The 23,639-nt window shown below is 38.3% G+C and overlaps 1 long non-coding RNA gene across 1 annotated transcript; it reads right to left on the reverse strand.

Annotated features, from left to right (window-relative positions):
- Positions 1-479: 479 nt before the first annotated feature.
- LOC114672274 (uncharacterized) lies at positions 480-22,480 on the reverse strand. Its single transcript, XR_003722561.2, has 2 exons — positions 22,396-22,480; positions 480-868 (listed from the first exon to the last, which is right to left on the reverse strand). It is a non-coding gene; the product is annotated as an uncharacterized LOC114672274 (long non-coding RNA).
- Between the last annotated feature and the right edge of the window lie 1,159 nt (positions 22,481-23,639).

The following is a 23,639-nucleotide window of genomic DNA, read 5'->3' on the forward strand; positions in this document are numbered from 1 at the left end:
ACCAAAAAGGCATGACTATGAAATCATATCTCCAGAACTAGCTCAGAGAAAGCAACATCTAAAAAATGGCTAAGGACTGGGCGCCGTGGCTCATGCCTATAATCCCAGCACTTTGGGTGGATCCCTTGAGCTCAGGAGTTCGAAACCAGCCTGGGCAATATAGCGAAACTATAATATGGCAATCTAGCGAAACTTTTCTACAAAAAATACAAACAAACAAAACTAGCTGGGCTTGGTGGTGCACACCTGTAGTCCTAGCTACTTGGGAGGCTAGGCAGGATAATTGCTTGAGTCTGGGAGGCAGAGGATGTAGTGAGCTGAGATTGCGCCATTGAACTCCAGCCTGGGTAACAAAGTGAGACCCTGTCTCAAAAAAAAAAAAAAGAAAGAAAGAAAAGAGAAAGACTAAAGGAGAGTAGAAGAGTCTCTAGAAATATTTTGCTGTTGTCCAAATAAAATACTCAGACACAATCACATTAGATTTCAGCTTCATTTATTAACAAATTTAGAGTTTAGAATGGTATTTAATATAAAAAAGCAACAATATTGTATCATATTAGTATACAAACATTCCCATTTAGTTGAAAATTTATTTTTAATATTTCTGTAAATTGAGTTTCAGATCAGAGTTTCCTGATGAAATCCGGAGTAGTTCTACAGAATGAAAGAACACTTTATAATCAGGGAATTTCATAGAAGTGAGGAATTATTAAGCATACCATCTTGTTTAATCCTTTGGGACACAGCTGAATCCTTCACTTGGCTGTATAATAAAACCTTTTAACAGTTCTGTCTTCCCACTCATCTTCATTTAAACATTGTTCAAAATATTGAATTTTAACTTGCCTTTAAATTCAGTTGTCCAACCCTGGGTTAAAAAGAAAAAGTGGTGTGATGAATAAACCAATTTAAAAGAAACTGAGTCTTCAGCATTAGAAATTGGGAGGTTTCCCAAAAGTTAATATGTAATTCGTTTAACAAGCAATATTACCATAAGAAAGGAAGATTAACATTTATTGGCCAGGGTGCAGTGACTCACGCCTGTAATCCCAGCACTTTGGGAGGCCGAGGCATGCGGATCACCTAAGGTCAGGAGTTCATGACCAGCCTGGCCAACATGGTGAAACCCCATCTCTACTAAAAACACAAAAATGAGCCGGGTGTGGTGGTGGGTGCCTGTAATCCCAGCTACTCAGGAGACTGAGGCTCGCTTGCACCCAGGAGGTGGAGGTTGCAGTGAGCCGAGATCGCACCACTGCACTCCAGCCTGGGCAACACAGTGAGACTCTGTCTTAAAAAAACAAACAAACAAAAAACAAACAAAAACACTTATTACGCTTTAATATTGCAATATCAACTTCAAAGTCACTTCACATACATTACCCCATTCAAACATCACAATAACACCCCCGTTTTTCCAACAGGGAAATTAACTCTTTAAGTTAACCTTCTTGCATAAGGACTACTTTAGTGCAGCAGGCCTGTTTCTAGAACCAAGATGTCTGCACTAAAAATGAAGAGCTCGGCCAGGCGCGGTGGCTCACGCCTGTAATCCCAGCACTTTGGGAGGCCGAGGCGGGCACATCACGAGGTCAGGAGATCGAGACCATCCTGGCTAACATGGTGAAACCCCATCTCTACTAAAAAAACAAAAAATTAGCCTGGCCTGGAGGCGGGGGCCTGTAGTCCCAGCTACTCGGGAGGCTGAGGCAGGAGAATGTCGTGAATCCGGGAGGTGGAGCTTGCAGTGAGCCGAGATTGTGCCACTGCACTCCAGCCTGGGCGACAGAGCGAGACTCCGTCTAAAAAAAAAAGTAAAGAAAAGAAAAAGAAAAAAGAAGGGCTCTTTCTACTCTGCCACCTATTTAGACTCGCATTCATAGTCCTCTGTAAACGTATTTCCCAAATAAAACTGAAATCAGTCATTCTGAAACAAGTGATTACAAAATATAGTTTTAACATTTTACCTCTTTTTTAGTTGCAAAAGCACACAGATTTATATGAAATGAAAAAGCATCCCACCCCATTTTCTATTCCCACTAACAGTTGGAAATTTGTACAGTATTCTTCCATTTCTTTTTCTTTTCATTTCCATTTCTAAGTATGACGCTATATAATATACACAACATAAACATACATACTTTTCAGAAGTAATAGCTGTGATTATGCAAAAATAATTCAACAACTTTCTTTCTGCACTCAATAATATATGATTAAAAATATCAAAGTGAAATCTTGACATATCAATATTGCACATTAACTAGTTTTCTTTATCGCATCAGCAGATCTAACAATCGTTCCATCAATCTTACTCAGAATACTTTTACTTAAAGAAAGGAATTAGTGCCATGGTAAACAAACCAGTTTAAAACCATGTGAAAGGGGCCGAGCGTGGTGGCTCATGCCTGTAATCCTAGCACTCCGGGAGGCCAAAGTTGGCGGACTACCTGAGGTCGAGAGTTCAAGACCAGCCTGGCCAACATGGTGAAACCCTGTCTCTACTAAAAATACAAAAATTAGCTGGGCGTGGTGGCCTGTAATCCCAGCCTGTATTACATACCTGTAATCTCAGCTACTCGGGAGACAGAGGCTGGAGAATCACTTGAACCCGGGGGCCAAGATGGTGCCACTGCACTCCAGCCTGGGAAACAGAGCGAGACTCCATCTCAAAAAAATAAAATACAACCATGTGAAAGGGAAGTAAACCATAATATCTTACTCACATCATATTTCCAGCATAACTGTAGGACAGTTATGCAAGCAAACTTACGGCAAACAATATAGTGGAATTTCAGGACGTTTTCTTTACCTGAATCCTTACTTTAGCAATAGGTTCAAGGATTTGTTATCTTTACCCACACTTTTTTTCTAAAAATTCTAGCTACTTTAGTTTCTATTACTTTTGCCTAGTTCTTTCCTTTATTCCCCTTACTACCTTTTTAAAAAATTTGAATAGAGAGAGAGACTTGTTCTGTCACCCAGGCTGGAGTGCAGTGGTATGATCATAGCTCACTACAGCCTTGAACTTCTGGACTCAAACAATCATCCTGCCTCAGCCTCCCAAGTAGCTAGGACTACAGGCACACAGCACCCCACACCCAGCTTTTTTTTTTTTTTTTTTTTAGACGGAGTCTCGCTCTATCGCCCAGGCTAGAGTGCAGTGGCACAATCTCAGCTCACTGCAAGCTCCGCCTCCCGGGTTCACGCCCTTCTCCTGCCTCAGCCTCCCAAATAGCTGGGACTACAGGCACCGCCACCATGCCTGGCTAAGTTTTTGTATTTTTTTTTTTTTTTTTTGTATTTTTAGTAGAGACGGGGTTTCACCATGTTAGCCAGGATGGTCTCGATCTCCTGACCTTGTGATCTGCCCGCCTCGGCCTCCCAAAGTGCTGGGATTACAGGCGTGAGCCACTGTGCCCAGCCAGCTAATATTTTTTGTAGAGATAAGGTCTTGCTATGTTGCCCAGGCTGGTTTCCAACTCCTGGGCTCAAGCAATCCTCCTGTCTTGGCCTCCCAAAGTGCTGGGGTTACAGGCATGAGCTACTGTGCCAGACTCGCTTGCTATCTTTTAAAATATATTTGATGCATATGAAAGATTAGATGAAATATGTAAGTGTTTATATAAAGCACAATATAATGAAAAACTGTAAACTCACCACCTAACTCAAGAACCGAAAAACCAAAAACCTACCCTAGCCCATTCTCCAAAGGTAAGCACAGCCCTAAATGTTGTATATCATTCTACTGCTTTTAAATATATGCTTTATATCACAAATATATATGAAATAATAACATGTTGTTTCGTTTTGCTTATTTTTAAGCTCTATTTAAAAAGCATGATACGGTGGATGCTGGGGAAGGCATCCCAGATCTTCCCTCCAGGACCAAGACCTTCATTTCCACATTTGCTGACAATCCTGGTCTATGTCCCTCTATGGGACTTGTCCTCGGGCAAAGGGAGCTGCTTTGCCCCTCCCCAATGGCAGCCTACATCCAATGACCGGATGATGCAGGAGTACAAAAGCCTGGACCACCTACCTCAATTATGAGCATCTCTGAAAACCCTTCCCAGCTTCAGAGCTCCCAGTGGAATTTCCTGAAGCTTCCATTATACTGCAGTGCAGTTCAACTTCTCTTTCAGCTTAAATCCAGCTTCCCTTCCTCCCTCAAGGATGTTGTTCCCCAGCGTATTCCATTACAAATCCCCTGCAAGCAAATCCCAATATCCAAGTCTGTTTCCTGGGAAACATGACTGTTGTGGGCTGAAATGTATCTCCCTAAAAGATATGTTAAAGTCCTAACCCCACAACCTGTGACCTTGGCCTTACTTGGAAATAAGGTCTTTGCAGATGTAATCAGGTTATGATGAGGTCATGCTGGATTAAGGTGGGCCCTAAACCCAATGTCTGTTTCCTTATAAAAAGAGAGAGATTTAGAGAAACACAAAGAGACAGAGGGAGAGACAATGGAAGCAGAGATTTTAGTAATACAGTTTCCAGCCAAGTAACGTTCAAAATGGCCAACAACCACCAGAAGTTAGGAAGAGGCAAGGAAGGATGCTTCCAGAGAGCCTGCAGAGAGGGCACAGCCCTTCCCAACACCTTGATTTTGGACTTCCAGCCTCCAGAACTGTGAGAGAATAAATTACTATTCTTTTCTTTTTCTTTTTTCCTTTTTTTTTTTTTTTTGTTTTTGAGACAAAGTCTAACTTTGTTGCCCAGGCTGGAGTGCAGTGGCACCATCTTGGCTCACTGCAACCTCTGCCTCCCAGGTTCAAGTGATTCTCCTGCCTCAGCCTCCCAAGTAGCTGGGATCACAGGAGCCTGCCATCATGCCCAGCTAATTTTTGTATTTTTAGTAGAGACGGGGTTTCAGCATGTTGGTCAGGCTGTTCTCAAAATCCTGACCTCAAGTGATTCACCCACCTCAGCCTCCCAAAGTGCTGGGATTACAGACGTGAGCCACCGCGCCTGGCCAATAAATTGCTATTCTTTAAAGCCACCTAGTTTGCAGTGATTTGTTGCAGCAGCCCTAAGGAAAGTCACAGGTAGACCGACACACACTTGGGTAGTCTTCAGGAACTTGCTTTTTTTTTTTTTAAACTCAGCATCATGTTTCTGAGAATTATTCCTGTCGTTGACTCTAGTTGTGGTTCTCTGTTTATTTTCTTCAATATCAGTGGCAATATCTCATCAGAGATATATTAACAATATACACAGCCAGGTGTAGTGGCTCATGCCTATAATTCTAACACTTTGGGAGGCCAAGGCATGGAGGATTGCTTGAGCCCAGGAGTTTGAGATCAGCCTGGGCAACATAGCTAGACCCCACCTCTAAAAAAATTTTTTTTTTTTAATTAGCTGGACATGGTGGCACACACTGGTCATCCCAATGTGGGAGGATCATCTGAGCCAGGAGTTTGACACCACATTGAGCTATAATCATGTCACTGCATTCCAACCTGGGTGACACAGCAAGACTCTGTCTCAAAAACATATATAATAATAATATATTATTGAAAAACTTTTAATTCTATTCTTTCCAAAATGATTATGCCTCTGTTTTGGGATAAACTCTCGCATAGTATTTGTGTTTATTTTATTTCAAATGTTTGAGAAAAGTTTCTATATAAATTTAAAAATTAATTACATATTTATCTTTACATATATGTGTTTGGCAAAATAATGACCTCCTAAAGATATCCATGTCTACATATTTGTGAATGTTACCTTGTGTGGGAACATATTATAAGGATGTGATTAAATTAAGGACCTTTGAGGTGGGTGGCTACCCAGGTGAGCCTAATCCAATCAATCCCAGGGGAGGTCCTTAAAATTGGAGAACTTTTCCCAGCTTTGGTCAAAGAGAGAGATGTGACTGTGGGAGAATGATTAGAGATGCAACATTGCTGGTTTGAAGATGGAGCATGGGTCCAGGAGACCAGGAATGTGCATAGCCTCTAGAAGCTGGAAAAGACAAGGAAATGAACTTCCTCCTAGCACCTCCAGAAAAGAGTGCAGTGACTTTAGCCCAGTGAGATCCTTGTTGGCGTTCTAACCTATAGAATTGTAAGGGAATTGTTTTCAGCCACTAATCTGCAGTAATTTGTAACAGCAACAATTGAAAACTAATTGTGTGTGTGTGTGTGTGTGTGTTCCTTAAGGAACTGTATCATGCTCTGGTCCCTAACCTCCTACCTTGCTCACCACACTCAAGAATTAAGGGCCTTCTCTATAGCCCTCAAAAGCACCAAGGTCCATCCTACATAGGGTTTTTTACACATACTGGTCCCAACCATACTTTAAGTTTCATAAAGACCTGTTTGTCTTATTCACCATGTTGCCATCACATACATTTAATAAATACAGGTTGAGCATCCCTAATCCAAAAATCAAAAATCTGAAATGCTCCAAAATCCAAAACTTTTGAGCACCAACATGATGCCTCAAGTGGAAAATTCCACGTATTAGTACTTAACATAAACTTTGTTTTATGCAGAAAATTATTTAAAATATTATATGAAATTAACCTCAGGCTATGGTATAAGGTGTATATGAAAACTGAATGAATTTTGTGTTTAGATTTGGGTCACATCCCCAATATATCTCATTATGTATATGTAAATATTCCAAAATCTGAAACACTTCTGGTCCCGAGCATTTCAGATAAAGGATACCCAATCTGTATTCATTAGATGAATGAATGGATTATTATGGCAGAAGGAAAAGGGTAAAGTTAGTTGCAAGGAGCAATAACTTCTAGTTAAAAAAATAAACTCAGGCCGGGCACGGTGGCTCAAGCCTGTAATCCTAACACTTTGGGAGGCCGAGACGGGTGGATCACAAGTTCAGGAGATCGAGACCATCCTGGCTAACCCGGTGAAACCCCATTTCTACTAAAAAATACAAAAAAAAAAAACTAGCCGGGCGAGGTGGCGGGCGCCTGTAATCCCAGCTACTCGGAGGCTGAGGCAGGAGAATGGCGTAAGCTCGGGAGGCGGAGCTTGCAGTGAGCTGAGATCCGGCCACTGCACTCCAGCCTGGGCGACAGAGCGAGACTCCGTCTCAAAATAAATAAATAAATAAATAAATAAATAAATAAATAAACTCAGGCTAGGGTGCAGTGGCGCGATCATAGCACACTGCAGTCTGGAACTCCTGGTCTCAGGCGATCCTTCCACGTTGGCCTCTCAAACTGCTAGGATTACAGGCATGCACCACTATGCCCAGGCCAAAATTTTAATTTCATCCATTTCCCACAAGAAGAAAAGTATAAATTGAGATACCAGATATTCAGATTTTATTTACGTGTCACAAAAATCCCACTTAACCCTCATTTATTAATAAGATAGTGAATTATTTTTGTTCTTTCAACTGCCAGTTTAAAAATAAAAACAAAAGCTAGAGTGTATACTATATTATATTCTACCTTTCTATTTAAAGTAGTGAACATTTTTCCAAATCATAATTTCAATATAACTTTTAATGGCTTGATATATTTTGTGCATGAATATATCATATTTAAATAATGTCCTTTTTCTGGGCATTTGGGTTAAGTATTTAGCTATTATAAATAATGCTGAAGTGAACATCCTTGTATGTAAGTTTTATACACATCTCTGATTCCTTTCCCCCTTTTTGTGGAGAATGGGGTCTCACTATGTTGTCTAGGCAGATCTTGAACTACAGGCCTCAAGCTATCCTCCCACCTCTGCCTCCCTAAGTGCTGGGATTACAGGAGTGAACCACTATGCCCGGCTCACATCTCTAACTCTTTTTATTAAGTTATTAGACATACACTTACTGGGTTAAATTGCACGAACACTTTTTTCTTAGTCCACTTATCAAGAACTTTCTTAGTCCACTTTATTATATTTACATACAATCTACAATTTTTATGTATAGTCACCACAATCAAGATATACAACACTTCCATAATCTCCAAGAGTTTCTTCATGCATCCTTATGGCCAATGCCCTTTTTGACCCCCAACCCATCATAACCACTGATTCTGCTGTCATTCTAGTTTTGCCTTTCTAGAAATGCATATAAGTGGAATCATGCAGCACGTGGTCTTTTGTGTCTGGCTTCTCTCACTTAGCATACTACCATTGAGATTAAGCTGTGGTGCGTATTGGCAGTCTGTTCCTTTTTATTATTTATTTATTTATTTTTTTTGAGATGGAGTTTTGCTCTGTTGCCCAGGCTGGAGTGCAGTGGCAAGATCTTAGCTCACTGCAACCTCTGCCTCCCAGGTTCAAGCAATTCTCCTGCCTCAGCCTCCGGGGTAGCCGGGATTACAGGAATGCACCACCACACCCAGCTAATTTTTGTATTTTTAGTAGAGACGGGGTTTCACCACCTTGGCCAGACTGGTCTTGAGCTCCTGACCTCCGGTAATCCACCTGCTTCGGCCTCCCAAAGTGTTGGGATTACAGGCGTAAGTCAGATAACCTCCTGGCCAGTCTGTTCCTTTTTATTGCTGAGTAGTATTTTGTTTTGTTATTCACTCTTCAGCTGATGAATGTTTAAGTTGTTCCCAATTTTTGCCTGTTATAGATAAAGCAGCTATGAACATTCATATACAAGTCTGTGTAGAACATGAGCTTTAATTTCCTTTGGGTAAACAATAGTGACGGACAAACTTACAGGTTATATGATAAATATTTAATTCTATAAGAAACTGCCAAACTGTTTTTCAAAGTAGCTGTACCAGTTTGCTCTAGTTGCTGTGCATCTTCAACACCACTTAGTATTGTCTTTTTTCATCTCATTGATATTAGTGGTATCTCAATGTGACTTTATTGTTAATTCATTCATATTAATCTTCAATTAATAACTTATAGCATTATCTTTGCTGTAAAGATAATGAACATCTTTTCATGCTTAAACGTTTAAATGTCTTATTGGACATTTGTTTATCTTACTTTGTGAAGTATCTGTTCAAATCAAGTGGAGGGTTTGAGGGACTTGGGCGCTGATCAAAGAAAAAGATACGAAGCAGTAATAACACACGGCAAGCTTTATTGAATGGTTCTTGAACAATGGTGCATGAGAGAGGAAGCCATTCACAGCATGAGACTTTCTGGATGCTAACCATGAGGGGCCTACCCTCCAGCAGAGGGAGGGTATGGGAACTCCTTGGGAGAAGAGGAAAATCAGAGAGGGAGTTTACATGCCCTGGTGATAACACTCCAGTAGCATGGCAGGGGAGTCTCTGGATCAGAGAACATTGAAGGACAGCAGCAGCAGTGATTTGGGTCCTAGGGCTTATCTTATATGTGGCTAGCAGGCGTGGAGTGATTTCATGGGTTATACCAAGCAGGCAGGTTCTAAAGCACTGAAAATCTTGTTTGGACATAAAAAAAATAATTAGATGTGTAAAAAAATTGACTTTGGCACTGGTGGACTTTTGAACTAATAAGTCTCAGCCTGCAGTGATGAAATAAACAACCTAGAAGCCAATACATCCAGGCCATCTTCGGCTCACTTATAAGAAAGGTTTTGCTCATATTTTTAATTAGGTTGTCTGTTTTATTACTGAGTTGTAAGAGTTCTTTATACATCCTGGAGATGAATCCTTCATCAGATGTCTTGCAAATATTTTCTTCCTTTTGTGTAGCTTGCTTTTCATTTTCTTAACTGTATTTTGAGAAGGAAAAGTTTTTAGTTTTGATAAAGTCTAATTTATCAATTTTCTTTTATGCTTCCTACTTTTTATGTCTTATTTAAGAAATTTTTGCATCAACTAAGACCTCAACGATTTTTCTCTTATTTTCTTCTAGAAGTTTTATGGTTTTAGTTCTTATGTTTAGGTTTATGAGTAATTTCAAGTCCATCTTTGAATAAAGTATGAGGCACAGAACAAGACTCATCTTTTTGCATATGGATATCCAACTGTTCCAGCACCATTCCTGGCTCATAACTCCCATATCCCTTGTTATAGTCTTTTGTTATAATGTTGGGATGCTTTCAGCCTCAGAAGAAAACAGATTCTTCAGAAAACAGAATCTCTCTCTGACCTTCCTTCCCCTGCCCTCCTTCCACCAGCCCAAGGCAGGACTCTAATCTCCCCCTACTTTTCTGATTGTGGGTCATAAGACCCTCATTTCAGAAGGATGCTACCCCATACCCTGGAAGAAAAAAAAATGCTGCCAGAGAGGCCAAGAATCTGAACAGACCAGCGTTACTGGGTTTCCTCATTCAGTAATAGTAATGAATAGTATGATCTTATTAATATTAGATCATACTCTTTTTATCCATTCATATTTCCACACAGTCCTCATTGTGCCTATCCAATGAATTCTCCATAGAAGTCACAAGAGGACAGAGTGCGGAGAGCTTCCAGATATCTGAATATATGAAGATTCCTGAAGGGTGTGTGCCTGGGGAGAGCATGGAAGCTCTTCATCCCTTCCTCCATACCGCGCCCCGTGTATCTCTTCATGTCTTTTTTTTTTTTTTTTTTTGGTAATATCCTTTAAACCAGCATACATGTTCTGTGAGCCATGCTAGCAAATTAATTGAACCCAAACAGGGGTTCGTGGGAACCCTATCTTGAACGTGGTTGGTCAGATATTCTGGAGACCCAGACTTGCAACTGGCATCTGAAGGGTGATGGCAGTCTTGTGGGACTGAGCCCTCAATCTGAGGCTATCTCCAGGTAGATAGTGTCGGAATTGAATTGGAGGACACCCAGCTGGTGCCTACTGCAGAATTGCTTGCTTGTTTGGTGTGTAGGGGAAAAATCTCCACACATTTGATAACAGACGTCTTCTCTGTGTTGATTATTGTGTGATGTGAGACCACAAGAAAAAGTTCGTTTTTCCACACCTATTGTTTTACAAAGCATAAATTTATAAATTTGATTATTTATATAATCAAAATCACACTGTCTTGATTACTGTGGTTTTAAAGTCTTAAAACCAGGAAATGTTAAGTCCTCCAACTTTCTTGTCTTGGCTACCCTAGAGCCCTTGCATTTCCATATATATTTTAGGATCAGTCACTTAAGTTTTGTATTTTTTAAAAAAGCTACCTGGTATTTTGACTGGGATTGCTTTGAGTCTATAGATCAATTTGAAGAGTTGAAATTTTAACAACATTGAGTCTTCCAATCCACGAACATGGTATCTTTCTCACTACTTATGTATTCTTTAATTTCTCAGCAATGTTTTGTAGTTTCAGTGTTCAGGTCTTACACATAATTTGTTGTATGTATCCCTAGGTATTTCATGTTTTCTGGTGCTATTTAAATGGTTTCATCGCTGAGCACAGTAGCTCATGCCTGTAATCCCAGCACTTGGGGAGGCTGACCAGGCAGGTCACTTGAGGTCAGGAGTTCGAGACCAGCCTGGCCAACGTGGTGAAACTCCATCTCTACTAAAAGTAAAAAGTAACTGGGTGTGGTGGTGTGCACCTGTAATACCAGCTACTCGGGAGGCCGAGGCACGAGAATCACTTGAACCTAGGAGGCGGAGGTTGCAGGGAGCTGAGATTGAGCCACTACACTCCAGCCTGGGGTGACCGAGCGAGACTCTGTCTCAATCAATGGATTTTTTTTTTAACTTCAATTTACAAATGTTTATTGCTAGGATATGAGCATTTTAAAGGATTTTGATGAACAACTGTACTTTATAATGGTCATACCAATTTACATATCCAACAAAATATGAGGTTGCCTGTTTGACCATACTTCTGTCTGTAACTGATCTCATTTAAAAATTTGTTCCAAGTGAGGCAGACTGAAAAAATGGTTCTATTTTTTCAGTTTACTTTGAGAATTATAATCTTCTCTTCTTGGAGTGAGGGAGTATTGTTTGACCTCCAGCCCAGAAAGTATGATTAATATGTCTTGGTTCACAGCACATTATCATCATTGGCTTCTCAATTTATTTAGTTTCTTTTAACTCACTCTCCACTATCCTCTCCCTTTCTTCTTTCATGGGCAACATTACCTTGCCCTTTAGGTATTCATTCCAGTGTGTTTTACATACCTTTTTGAACATTTCTAGATTCCACTTTTTATTTCATGAAACACTGTACTTCTCAAACATTATGCGTGGTAGATATATGTAGTCTTTTGCTTCTATCTGATGCATGGTATATTATTCTCCCCTATGGGATACATTCCAAGACCCTCAGTGCATGTCTGAAACAAGGATAGTGCTGAACCCTATAGATCCTGTTTTTTCAATCCAACTGAGATAGCTACTAAGTAACTAATGGACAAGTACAAGGTTTCTTCACACGACTCAGAATGGTGCAAAATATAAAGCTTATTAAATGTTTTTTCCAGAATTTTCCATTTAATATTTTCAAACTGCCGTTGGCCACAAGCTGAAACAGCAAAAATTGAGACTGTGAATAAGTGGGGACTACTGTACTACATGTGTGCATCCATCATATTTTACTTATGTATTCCTCCAGTGATGAAGAACCTCAGGTTGGATCTAAGACTCTGCCATCAAAAACAATGTGATGAACAACCTCACATTTCTTCCTTTAGAGGCCATTGTAAGACTTGAGGCCATATACCCAGAAACAATTTAAGATCTATATTCATTTAACTAAATTCTGCCAGGCTGCTCTCTAGAACAGCTCCACTACTCTATATTCTCACCAGCAGTGTATGAGGGTTCCTAACCCCCATCCCCACCGATACTTGGCATCATCCATCTTTCTCATTTTTCTTAGTCTACTAGGGATAAAGAGATACTTTGCTGTTGCTTTAATCTGAATTCCTGTAATTACTGAGTTTGAGCATATCTTTTCATGTTGTTAGCCTATTGGATTTCCTCTTTGAAATAACGCCTGTTCATAATCTTGGCATTTTTCTATTAGGACTCTTGTGTTTGTTTTCTTTTCTTTTCTTTTCTTTTTTTTTTGAGACAGAGTCTCGCTCTGTCGCCCAGGCTGGAGTGCAGTGGCGTGATCTCGGCTCACTGCAAGCTCGGCCTCCCTGGTTCACGCCATTCTCCTGCCTCAGCCTCCAGAGTAGCTGGGACTACAGGCGCCCGCCACCACGCCCGGCTAATTTCTTTGTATTTTTAGTAGAGACGCTGTTTCACCGTGTTAGCCACGATGGTCTCGATCTCCTGACCTCGTGATCCACCTGCCTCGGCCTCCCAAAGTGCTGGGATTACAGGCTTGAGCCACCGCACCTGGCTGTGTTTGTTTTATTTTCCTTTGAAAAACAAACAAAACTCTTTATCTATCATAGATACTAATTCCTTACCAGATTTAGACAAGCAAATTGTATCCATTATCAAACAAAAATTTTCCCCCAGTATTTGTTCCTGTTACCTGTCAAGGCACAACAAACCACCCACAACCTTAGAAGCTTAAAACAAACCATTTTATTTGGCTCATGATTTTATGGGGCAGAAATTGGGAAGGGCACCAATGGGCAATTTATCTGATTTACATAACAACTAGGGCAGCTGGGGCTGGAGGATACATTTTTGAAATGGCTTCTTCACTTAGTGTTCTTTGGCCTCTTCCTTGGTGCTCTTTTGCCTCTACACTTGATGTCACATCCTCCAGGGCTTCTTCACTTGCCTTTGGGTTTCTCACAACATAGTGATTTCAGGGTTATCACATTTCTTACATAGTGGTCGGCTTCCAAGAGGCAGGAAACCAAACTTGTCAGGTGAAATAAGAGCAACACCTGGAACCGGAACTTCCTTCTACCACATATTCTTGGTCAAAACAGTCAAAGGACCCACTCAGATTAAAGAAAGTGAAAAGACTCCACCCTCTGATGACAAAGCGACATTGTCACAATAGAGAAGAATACATAGAACTGGGAGATACAGTTGTGGTCACCTTTGGCAAACAGTCTGCCACATTATTTATTGACATTTTTATTTTTTCTTTTGTGAATTACCCAGTCATGGCTGTGCCCTTCCATTTTTTTCTATTGATGTATAAAACTATAGTACATACCTCAAATCTTCTGCACCTATAAAAATTGTTTTTTCCAAGTCTTAATTTAGAATTCTTCTACCTCAAGTAGAAGAATATAATAAGAGTATGTTTCATTTACTTTATATACTTCCTTTTAAAAATCTGTTAGGATGAAACAATTACAGAATCCTATGTGTGTAAAAAATTAATATGATATATATAAAGCCATATCAGATATTTTAAAATTAACTCCATTATATTACGAATTCAAATTCTATCAGAAAGTAATTATAGCAAATGGCACAGAAAAGCTAAAAATCACTGTCTTCATTTTAACCCTCTACTACAATGGGCCCTTTTTCCCCCTTATAAACTACATATAATCAATACCTTTGGTTAACAATTCAAAAAAAAAGACACAAGTTGGCTACTCTTTTACTACAACTTTATTGAAAACATATGGCTCTCCCTACCAAAAATGAATTCTCCTTAAAAACAATTTCAGGTCAGGTGCAGTGGCTCAAGCCTGTGATCCCAGCACGTTGGCAGGCTGAGGCAAGCAGAACGCCTGAGGTCTGAAGTTCAAGACCAGCCTGGCCAACATAGCGAAACCCTGTCTCTACTAAAAATACAAAAATTAGCTAGGCATGGTGGCGGGCACCTGTAATCCCAGCTACTCAGGAGGCTGAGGCAGAAGAATCACCTGAACCCAGGAGGTGGAGGTTGCAGTGAGCCAAGATCAATCACACCACTGCACTCCAGCCTGGGTAAGAGTGAGACTCTGTCTCAAAACAAAAAACCATAAAAACAATTTCAAATCCAGACACATAAATTTATTTCCGAGTTAAGAAAACAAGAAAGTGGTTTACTAAAAAAAAAAAAAAAAAAAAAATTTTCAGATTGGCAAACATATATAGAACTGCTTTCTTCAATTCTTTTATGTGAATTCAAGGATTTCTCCCTATACTGTCCTAATACAATTTTCACATTATATTTAGTGTTGGGCAAGAAGTGCTTTTCAGGTTCCTGCTGAAACGGCCAAATCATGCATCTCTCTTCATTGTCTAAAGAAAAAGAAGTTACAGCTATACATCCCTGGATTTTTTTGCAGGCCAAATTCTGGAACTTTGTGAATCTGGTCTAAGTAACTAGCTCATTTTTTCCCAAAAAAGAAATTCAATATTTATAACATTTTAATTATAAAAATGTAATATGACAATGACTTATTAAAATCATGTTATTATGAATAATTTAGGTGAAAATGGTTTTAAGTTGAAGCAAATAATTTGAAAAATAGTCCAAAATAAACAAAAATGTCATTTAAATTCTGGAACCCTACAAAGGCACACTGAGAGAGAAAACTGAACAAAAAGAAAAATAAAGAAGGCAAAGGACAAAGCAAAATGATCATTTATGATTTTTTTTTGAGGCTTTAAGATACAGAATCCTTTAACTGGTAGGACATATGCATATGATCTTGCTTTATTTTTAATGGAAATGAATATCTTTCAATCTACATTAGGTATTTTGAAGTAAGTGTTGGTTTGCTCTGTCCTGCCCATAAAAATCATCCAATACTCTGACTTCAAAAACACAGGGCCCAGCAGGGCAGAGATAATATATTCTGTCCTGGAAATACATGTAGGAAGAATCAAAAAATAAAATTTATCATTAATAAGCACAGAAGTTTTAAAAATACCATTCCTCTTTCTCTCAGAAACCTTACTATACTGTCAGGGTGAGGGGTGGAAATACACTCCATGTTTAAGAGTACTGGAATCTAAAACTAAACGTACCAAATTTAAGTGTACGAACTACAATCAACAATTCTTCCTTTTCAAATAATATTAATGAAAAATCAAGATCAAATTCGGAATGGGTGATTTTGTTGTTTTATATGCAGTTTTACCCTTACAAATGTTCACAAATGCAGAAATGCATTAATAAGAACTGCTTAGGGTCATGTGTGGTGGCTCATGCCTGTCATCTCAGCCCTTTGGGAGGCAGGAGGATTACTTGAGGCAAGAAGTTTGACACCAGCCTGGACAATACAGTGAGAAACTGTCTCAAAAAAAAAAAAAAAAAAAATTTAGCAAAGTGTGGTGGTGCATGCCTGTAGTTCTAGCAACTCAGGAGGCTGAGGCAGGAGGATAGCTTGAGCCTGGGAGTTTGAGGTTACAGTGAGCTATGATCATACCACTGCACTCCAGCCTGGGTGACAGAGTGAGACCCTGTCTCTGAAAAAATAAAGAATTGCTTACTTTCAGCAATGTGAATAGTTCTATGCGGAAAACAAGAGATTAGAAAGAACCTGAGTAAAGGTCCCAAACAGATATACTCTGTTGCCTTCTTGGCATCTCCAAATTTTGGCTACTGACTAAAGTGAAAAATTTTTTTTGGTCATGTTCCAAGTCCTATTATTTGGAAATAAGTTTCCATTTCTTTTTTGAATGAACACAAGAATTAAAGGCTTTCATAACATCTTAGTCAAGAAAGTTACCCTTTGGTGTTATATCTCATTGAAAACAGTTTCGTTGAAACTGTGCAAAGCCTGGGCTTCAAAAAGATGTATCTTTTGACGTATCTATCAAATAGGTAAACACAACCTTATGAATCATGTTCTGCAGAAAACGTGATTCTACCATGTTTTTTTTCTGAAACATCTGTTGCCTTTGTGTATTACACAAAACATTTCATACCACCAACAGAACTGGAGTGATAAGGATGGGAAGCAGAGTACCAAATAAAGGATTAAATACCAAAGTTCTTAGACACAAAAACCTCACCACTTTGTAGAGATGTGACTACTTGCAAATGTCTGGATGGGCTCTATGCAAATGCAGAGATGAGTTTACCTCTAAACTCAACAAAGTATGTACCTTTCCACTCTCAAAGTCCATGCAAAGCACCTTCTAATGAAGTATTTGTTCTGTTTAACTCAAGCTAGAGGTAACTTGGCAATTAAAAATTCATGTATCTTCTTTCAAGGCAAATGGGCCCTGTGGTTGTGGTTCATTCTTAATGATTCTACACATCTACAAAGTCTAGCCATCCAGTCTTCCTAAGATACAAAACCAATTCACAGAACAATAGTATTTGACCACATCAACAAACAGTAACAAATATGGACAATACGGATCATTTAAAAATAAATTTCTCAAACTTTTTTTTCAATTGCCAAGTTAGTTAATATTCTAAGACACATTTAGGTCAGGTTAGAGGGAAGGAAATACCTTCCTGAGACCTGACTAGCAAATCAACAATATTAGCCTATCCATACCTGAAATCAGTTTCAACAGAATCACATGTACAAACCCAGCCGGCTTTGCTGCTTTCTCTACCATTACTATACATATATTTTTTGAGATGCAGTCTCACTCTGTTGCCCAGGTTGGAGGGGTGGGGTACAGTGAAGTGACCTTGGCTCACTGCCGACTCCACCTCCCAGGTTCAAGCGATTTTCCTGCCTCAGCCTCCAGCGTAGCTGGACTACAGGAACCTGCCACAACACCCAGCAATTTTTTTTTTTTTTTTTTTTTGAGACAGGGTCTCACTCTGTCACCCAGGTTGGAGTGCAGTGACACAATCTCGGTTCACTGCAATCTCCACCTCCTGGGTTCAAGCGATTCTCCCACCTCAGCCTCTCGAGTAGCTGGGATGACAGGCATGCGCCACCACACCCAGCTAAACTTTTTGTATTTTTAGTAGAGACGGGGTTTCACCATGTTGGCCAGGCTGGTCTCAAACTCCTGACCTCAAGTGATCCGCTGGCCTCAGCCTCCCAAAGTGTTGGGATTACAGGCATGAGCCACCATGCCCGGCCCCATTACTATACTCTAAGCAAACCCAGACAACAGGGGAGTTATAAAAACCTCATTCGTTGCAAAACATCAAAGGGCTTTTTAATGATATGTGAAAGTGGTTTATTTAGTTTTTATATGCACTACAATAGCAAGAAAAATGGAACACAAGTTTTACTCTCTCTATAAATCATTTCTGTCACGTGGTGGTCCCTAAAACTAAGACTTGATAGCTGATTTCCAAAACCACTGTTGTACCTTATTTCAAATCTCCCACCTTACCAAACCTGAATGAAAAAATGTTTTAGATACCAGTTCTATTTGTGGGAAAAAGCTTTTAAATACCGCCCGAAAAATGGCTTTTCATGACCAGTTAGGTTTCAAAACTTACAGACAACAACCAGACCATGGAAATAAGGTGGAGTTTATGGAGCAGTACATGGTGGCAGAAACAATGAGGTCCAATTCGTGTAAAGAGATAAAACAGGTACTGCCATGCTTGGCTATCTGTTACCCTGAGATTCTGATACACGAAATTACACATCAGTACACAGTGCTTGATTTAGCCTCAAGTGTTGAAAGAGTACCCAATATCAAATATCAGAGTCCCAACATGCAGAGAAACTCTGGGCCAAGAGTAAGGCAACACAGCTCAAAGCAAACCTAATTTCCATAAATAAACTCAAACAACTTCACAGCACCAGGGAAGCCTGGGCGAGCTGGCTCCCTAGAACTAAAGGTACCTGCAACCGTGGTGTTCGTTTTAAATTCAGTTTTGCACACATATCTTTCTACAAGCAACTGCAAAGCTCCCAAGATTTAGGAACACATCCAAGTTAATAAGAAGGCATTTCACAAGTAGGAACTGCCTGACACTGCCTCTCAGCATTAGCAAATGAGGGGAAAGTTCACCACATGCAAGGGAAAGCCAACCACGCGACCATGGGCACGTTCATAACTCCTGCAACTGCTCACACCCCAAACCAGACAGACAACACCCAGGACACTGCTGTACATCTTACAAAATACCAGTTCTTGCTTAAGTCCCACCAGACCCAAGAAAAAGAGCCCAGTCCAACCCCAAATTGGGCCATGAGTACCAACAGCCATATGGACAGAGCCAAATGCTCTAAGAACAGTGAAGGGTGCAAGCTACAAATCACAACACAGAAAGCACACCCTCATATGCCTAGGCGCTGGCCACCCCGCTATTTCAAAGGCAGAATGCCAGACGACCAAGGTCCGGCCGGCTGGGACCCTTCACCGACCCTGTAGCCGCTACAGGCCCCTTGACGCTGTAACGACGGCAAATCCCAATGTTAACCCGTCAGGCTGCTCGCCCACCTTCCAGGAACACAACTAACAGACCCTTGGCAACCTGGGGGGCTGTTGGTGGCCTTCTAACGGGACCGACAGCCCCCCCAAACCCTCCGAAAGGCAGAAACCCTCAACTCCCTGCTTCGGAGACGGCCATCACGGCAAAAAAAGCAGGCTTTTACGACAACTCCCACAATGCCCGCGGCCTACAACTCCCAGTGTGCACCGGGCGGCGCCGCGGTTAACCCTGTAGTGGCGCCGGGCTGGCGAGCCCTGCACGCTTTCCCCTCCCCACAGCCAATTGTTGCACCTACTTTCACCCTTTCAATCTGAAAGTAACTTCGGAAATTTTCTCAAACACCTACAGTTATGCTATCTGGCCGCCTTCCCTTATCACACAAACAACCTCAACTGCCCAGAAAATTATCCCTGACAGAGAAGCATTTGTTAATCTCCAGAGCACTCCTCATAGTGTCAAATGCTTCCCCTTTGAAAAGGGGACACTTAACTTCAATTAATCTTCCCCTTCGCCTTCATCATTTTCCAACATTTTTCTAAATTATTATACTCCAGAGATGCGTGTACTCAACACTATTAATTTAAAATCTGTTTTCTAACTTCTGGGAAGCAACAAGAGAGAGACTATCCTACAACTGCCCACAATGTTCTACATCTCTCCATTTTATAAGACAAATTTCTTCCAATATATTGTCTTAAAAAAATTATGCGACTCCAAGTAAGTCCTAATAAGAAATATCAAATATGGGCAATATATTTTTTCAATTTGAAGTTAGTTTTTTTTTTTAGGGGAAAACCTGGGTTGTGTCTATATACTTTGGTTTCCCTTTCACTCTATTGATAGATAATCAGAAATATAATAATGCTGCTTTGTTACTTTTTAATTTTAAAATGCCAACAAGCAGCAGGTAAAGAAACATTTTAATAAAATTTGAAAAATAAACTAAGAGTTCATTCTTTCAGGCGACTGCACAATTACATATTTTATTCATAAATGAACTCCTTCAAAGTTTTTCTCATTTTAATTAAAAATAAGAGTTTAAAAACGCATTTTTTGAAATACTTTGCCCATAATTTCAGTAAAGATTAACAATCACGTTTAGAGATCACTGTGTCATCAGTATAAGTTCAATATCCTGTTTGTACATACAGTACAAACTGTAACATGCCCAGACGTATAACTGAGAGAAAAAAATAATTGTTTACTATTTGATGCATGCACTAAGGCAACAACTAGAATTCTCCCAAATTATCTGCTATTTTTCTCACACCCAAATATAAAATGAAATGTACATAATGTCTGATTTTTCCACAGAAACAATTTGCCATTTGAAAGGGCAGTCAAAATGTATCATGAATTTCAAATCACAAAACTCAGAAATCCTAATACACACGCAAAAACCTAAAGCCTTGTTGGAAAGATACGTATTCAGTAAAACTCTACAAAATTATATTTTAAATGTGCCCCTTACTATTACATTTAGCTTATTAGTAAATTTTTTATCTAGTAAACTATGATGAGAAAATACTTCATCATTTACGTCTTCACTCCTGTACAATATGTAGTTTCCTAAACAAGACAAATGCTATATACCAAGATATAAAAAATTATATATTCATATATATTTGGAATTTTAGTTTATTATACTAGTTTAGCATCTGTACATTTCTAGTTCTCACCTAACTCTTTAGTTAGTATTTTGCTAGGCAAAGCTCTATTTTTTTCCCTGTTTTTTTAAATAGCTGCCAGGCTATAATATTTTAAAGCATATTTTATATATTATTCTCCTGATGTTAAAATATATGATGATTCATAAGAAAGGCTCGAAAACGAGTCAGAAATGAAACTGATCTCATATATTTATTACGTGCTTACAACTCTCTTCTCAGTACTATAAGATTATATTTTCCATTAGGAGATTAGTCATTTTTTTTTCTTTTAATGGTTCAAAATATAAGAGGTAAAAATTGATATATTAAAAGGCTTTACGTAAAGATTACATTGGAAATAATTTTATAATCTTTTCAGTTTGCCCATATCATTCTTTTAAAAATAACTTAGAAGTTTAGTATGTTTTAATTAAGTAATTTAAGTGGGTCTTAATCTATATACTTAATATTGATGTAAATGTCTTTATAAGAAGAAAACAAATTTATTCTAGAAATTAACTCTTCAAATTTATACCAAAAATTTTAGTATTTTCCCTCAAGTTTTTAGATTCTATTTCACCACATGAATTTTTAACGTATTTTTTTTTAAAACCCTAAACTTTATACTAAGATTTAAAAAATATTTATATGTAACAGTATTAATATGTTTAAAATTAGGAAAAATTTTGTATACTTTTAAGAATATATATATGTTAATAGAAGACAAACATTGCAATGTATTTCTTTTCCCAAATGTGGCATTGGTGACAAAGCTAGAATGTGCGAATTTGCATATTTACAACAGATTCTATAATTTCTGAAACTACTTGTTTTGTTCTATTAATTTCATAAAATACTTCAAAGTATTTAAAATGTTTGTTTGGACAATTTAATTGCACTTTTAATCTGCTTTCAAAAATCTGATTTTCACATATGTATTTTATACTGTTCATGGAAATAAACTGCACTAATAGAATTATTGCCAAAAATAGAATGAGTTGCAAATATTCTAATAGGCTTAAAAAGTTAGTCTGTCTCCTTTTCATATGTTATCAACATAACACAATTACCAAACACTGAAAAGAGTTCACACACAAAGTACAGGTTCTTGCCTGATTAAACAAATTATTTATATTTGCATTCTGACCCTACAAAACAGTATTTTCCCAGCATGTGAGTATATACCAAAGTTTATGCTTCCCTGTTACTGCACAAATCTTAATTAACTTTAATTCATGGGCCTGCTTTTAAAACAATGACCAGTCTTTCAAATTTATCAAAATAGTTTCTTTATCACATTAGTTTACATCTATGTTTAGGAATATTTTAAATGTCTGAAAATTCTCTTGTTTTTGATTTGGTAAATATTTTTTAAAACTCTGTGCCAGAATCACAACTTTTATTTTAATTTGGTTATGTCTTAAATATTTTTAAAAGATGACTCATGGGAATCCTCTTATTCGGTCTATGAGAAAGTGCAAAAAAAGGGTCTGTCTCATTTTTTCCCCAACAAATTAATCTTTTTTAAATGAAAAATTTCTAACTACTTTTGTTTTATTTAAATTAAAAGTCCTGCTTTCTATCATCTTCATGACGTTTTACATCAGTTAAGATAAGCAAAGTTTCAGTACATGATACTTCTTTCGTCTAGTTGAAATGCTCTTTTCAACCCATGGATAAACAATAGAAAACGTTTTCTTACCTAAAGAAGAAAAATTTCGCCTTTAAAAGAATCTCCAAAAAACTCTTCAAATTTCTTCAGGAGATGAAATTTTTGCTATTTTCCTATAGAAATAAAAAAAACAAGTAAATGATTATGATTACTTCTATTCTGTAAAAAATCATGATGGGCATATAGATATTTGTATTTTTTGTGTACTAATTTTAGGTAGCAAGTCTGAAATATAATTAAATTAAGTTAATGCTTCAATTAAAAACCCCATTTTGAATTTTATCACAGATAGTAGTTTCTGATATACTTAGTTTTTCTGCATTTTACCCTGCCACTGACACATTTTGGGGGTCTTATTAATGACTCAATAGTTTTAATACTTTCAATATATTTAAGTAATTAACTAGCCTTATCTATTTTAAAATATTTCCTAAAATATTTCCTAATACATAACAATTCTTATTTTATATATAGTTTCTATAGTCTAAGCTTCAAATAAACATATGAAAGAAAAAAATCTAAACCCTAGAATTTCTAACTTTCGAAAGGCCTTTCTATCTTCAAATCAATTTCCTCGAACAGAGATATTTAAAACCCTGCATACTCTCAGATGGAAATACTAAGTACTCAATTTAGGCTGAATTTTTAAAAACAATTATACTGCTTCTCCTTCTCCCTCTTTCTGCCCACAATTTTCTCTCCATTTTAATGCAGGTTTACATTCATGAACTCACATGCCTCCTCTCCAAAGAAAAATTATTTTCTGCTTAGAAAATTTTCCAATTTCTTACATATTCCCTTCATTTCCCATAAGGATCTACTACTTCAAACTCTAGAGGGGGAAATGAGAATTAATTATGCTGCTTCCCCCCCACCCCACCCACAGTGTTTTTCCTATACCAGTTTTCTACTTATTTCATCTATGATTCCACCATTCCCCACTTAGCTTTTTTTTTTTTTTTTTTAACAGACCAATAAAATTTGCCTAACATTCTTCTCCCCAGCATTTGAGGGCATATTCTGATTTTATTTTTATGTTTTCATGTTTACTCACAATTTAGTTAAGCTTATCTCTCCATACTCCAAACATAACCAATTTTCACTCCCTACTAGGTACTTGTGGACTTGCAATTTACGAGACCCTGCAAATTTCTTGTTCTTCACCAGGGCATCCTGCTTAGGGTTCTCATACAGGTGAATAAAGTTGGAGAGCACAGCTGAGTGAGAACCACAAGAAAGAATGCCAACTGCAGACACCACCCCTCGTTTCACAA

Source organism: Macaca mulatta, chromosome 14 (assembly GCF_049350105.2).
Source record: "Macaca mulatta isolate MMU2019108-1 chromosome 14, T2T-MMU8v2.0, whole genome shotgun sequence".
Taxonomy (NCBI): domain Eukaryota; kingdom Metazoa; phylum Chordata; class Mammalia; order Primates; family Cercopithecidae; genus Macaca; species Macaca mulatta.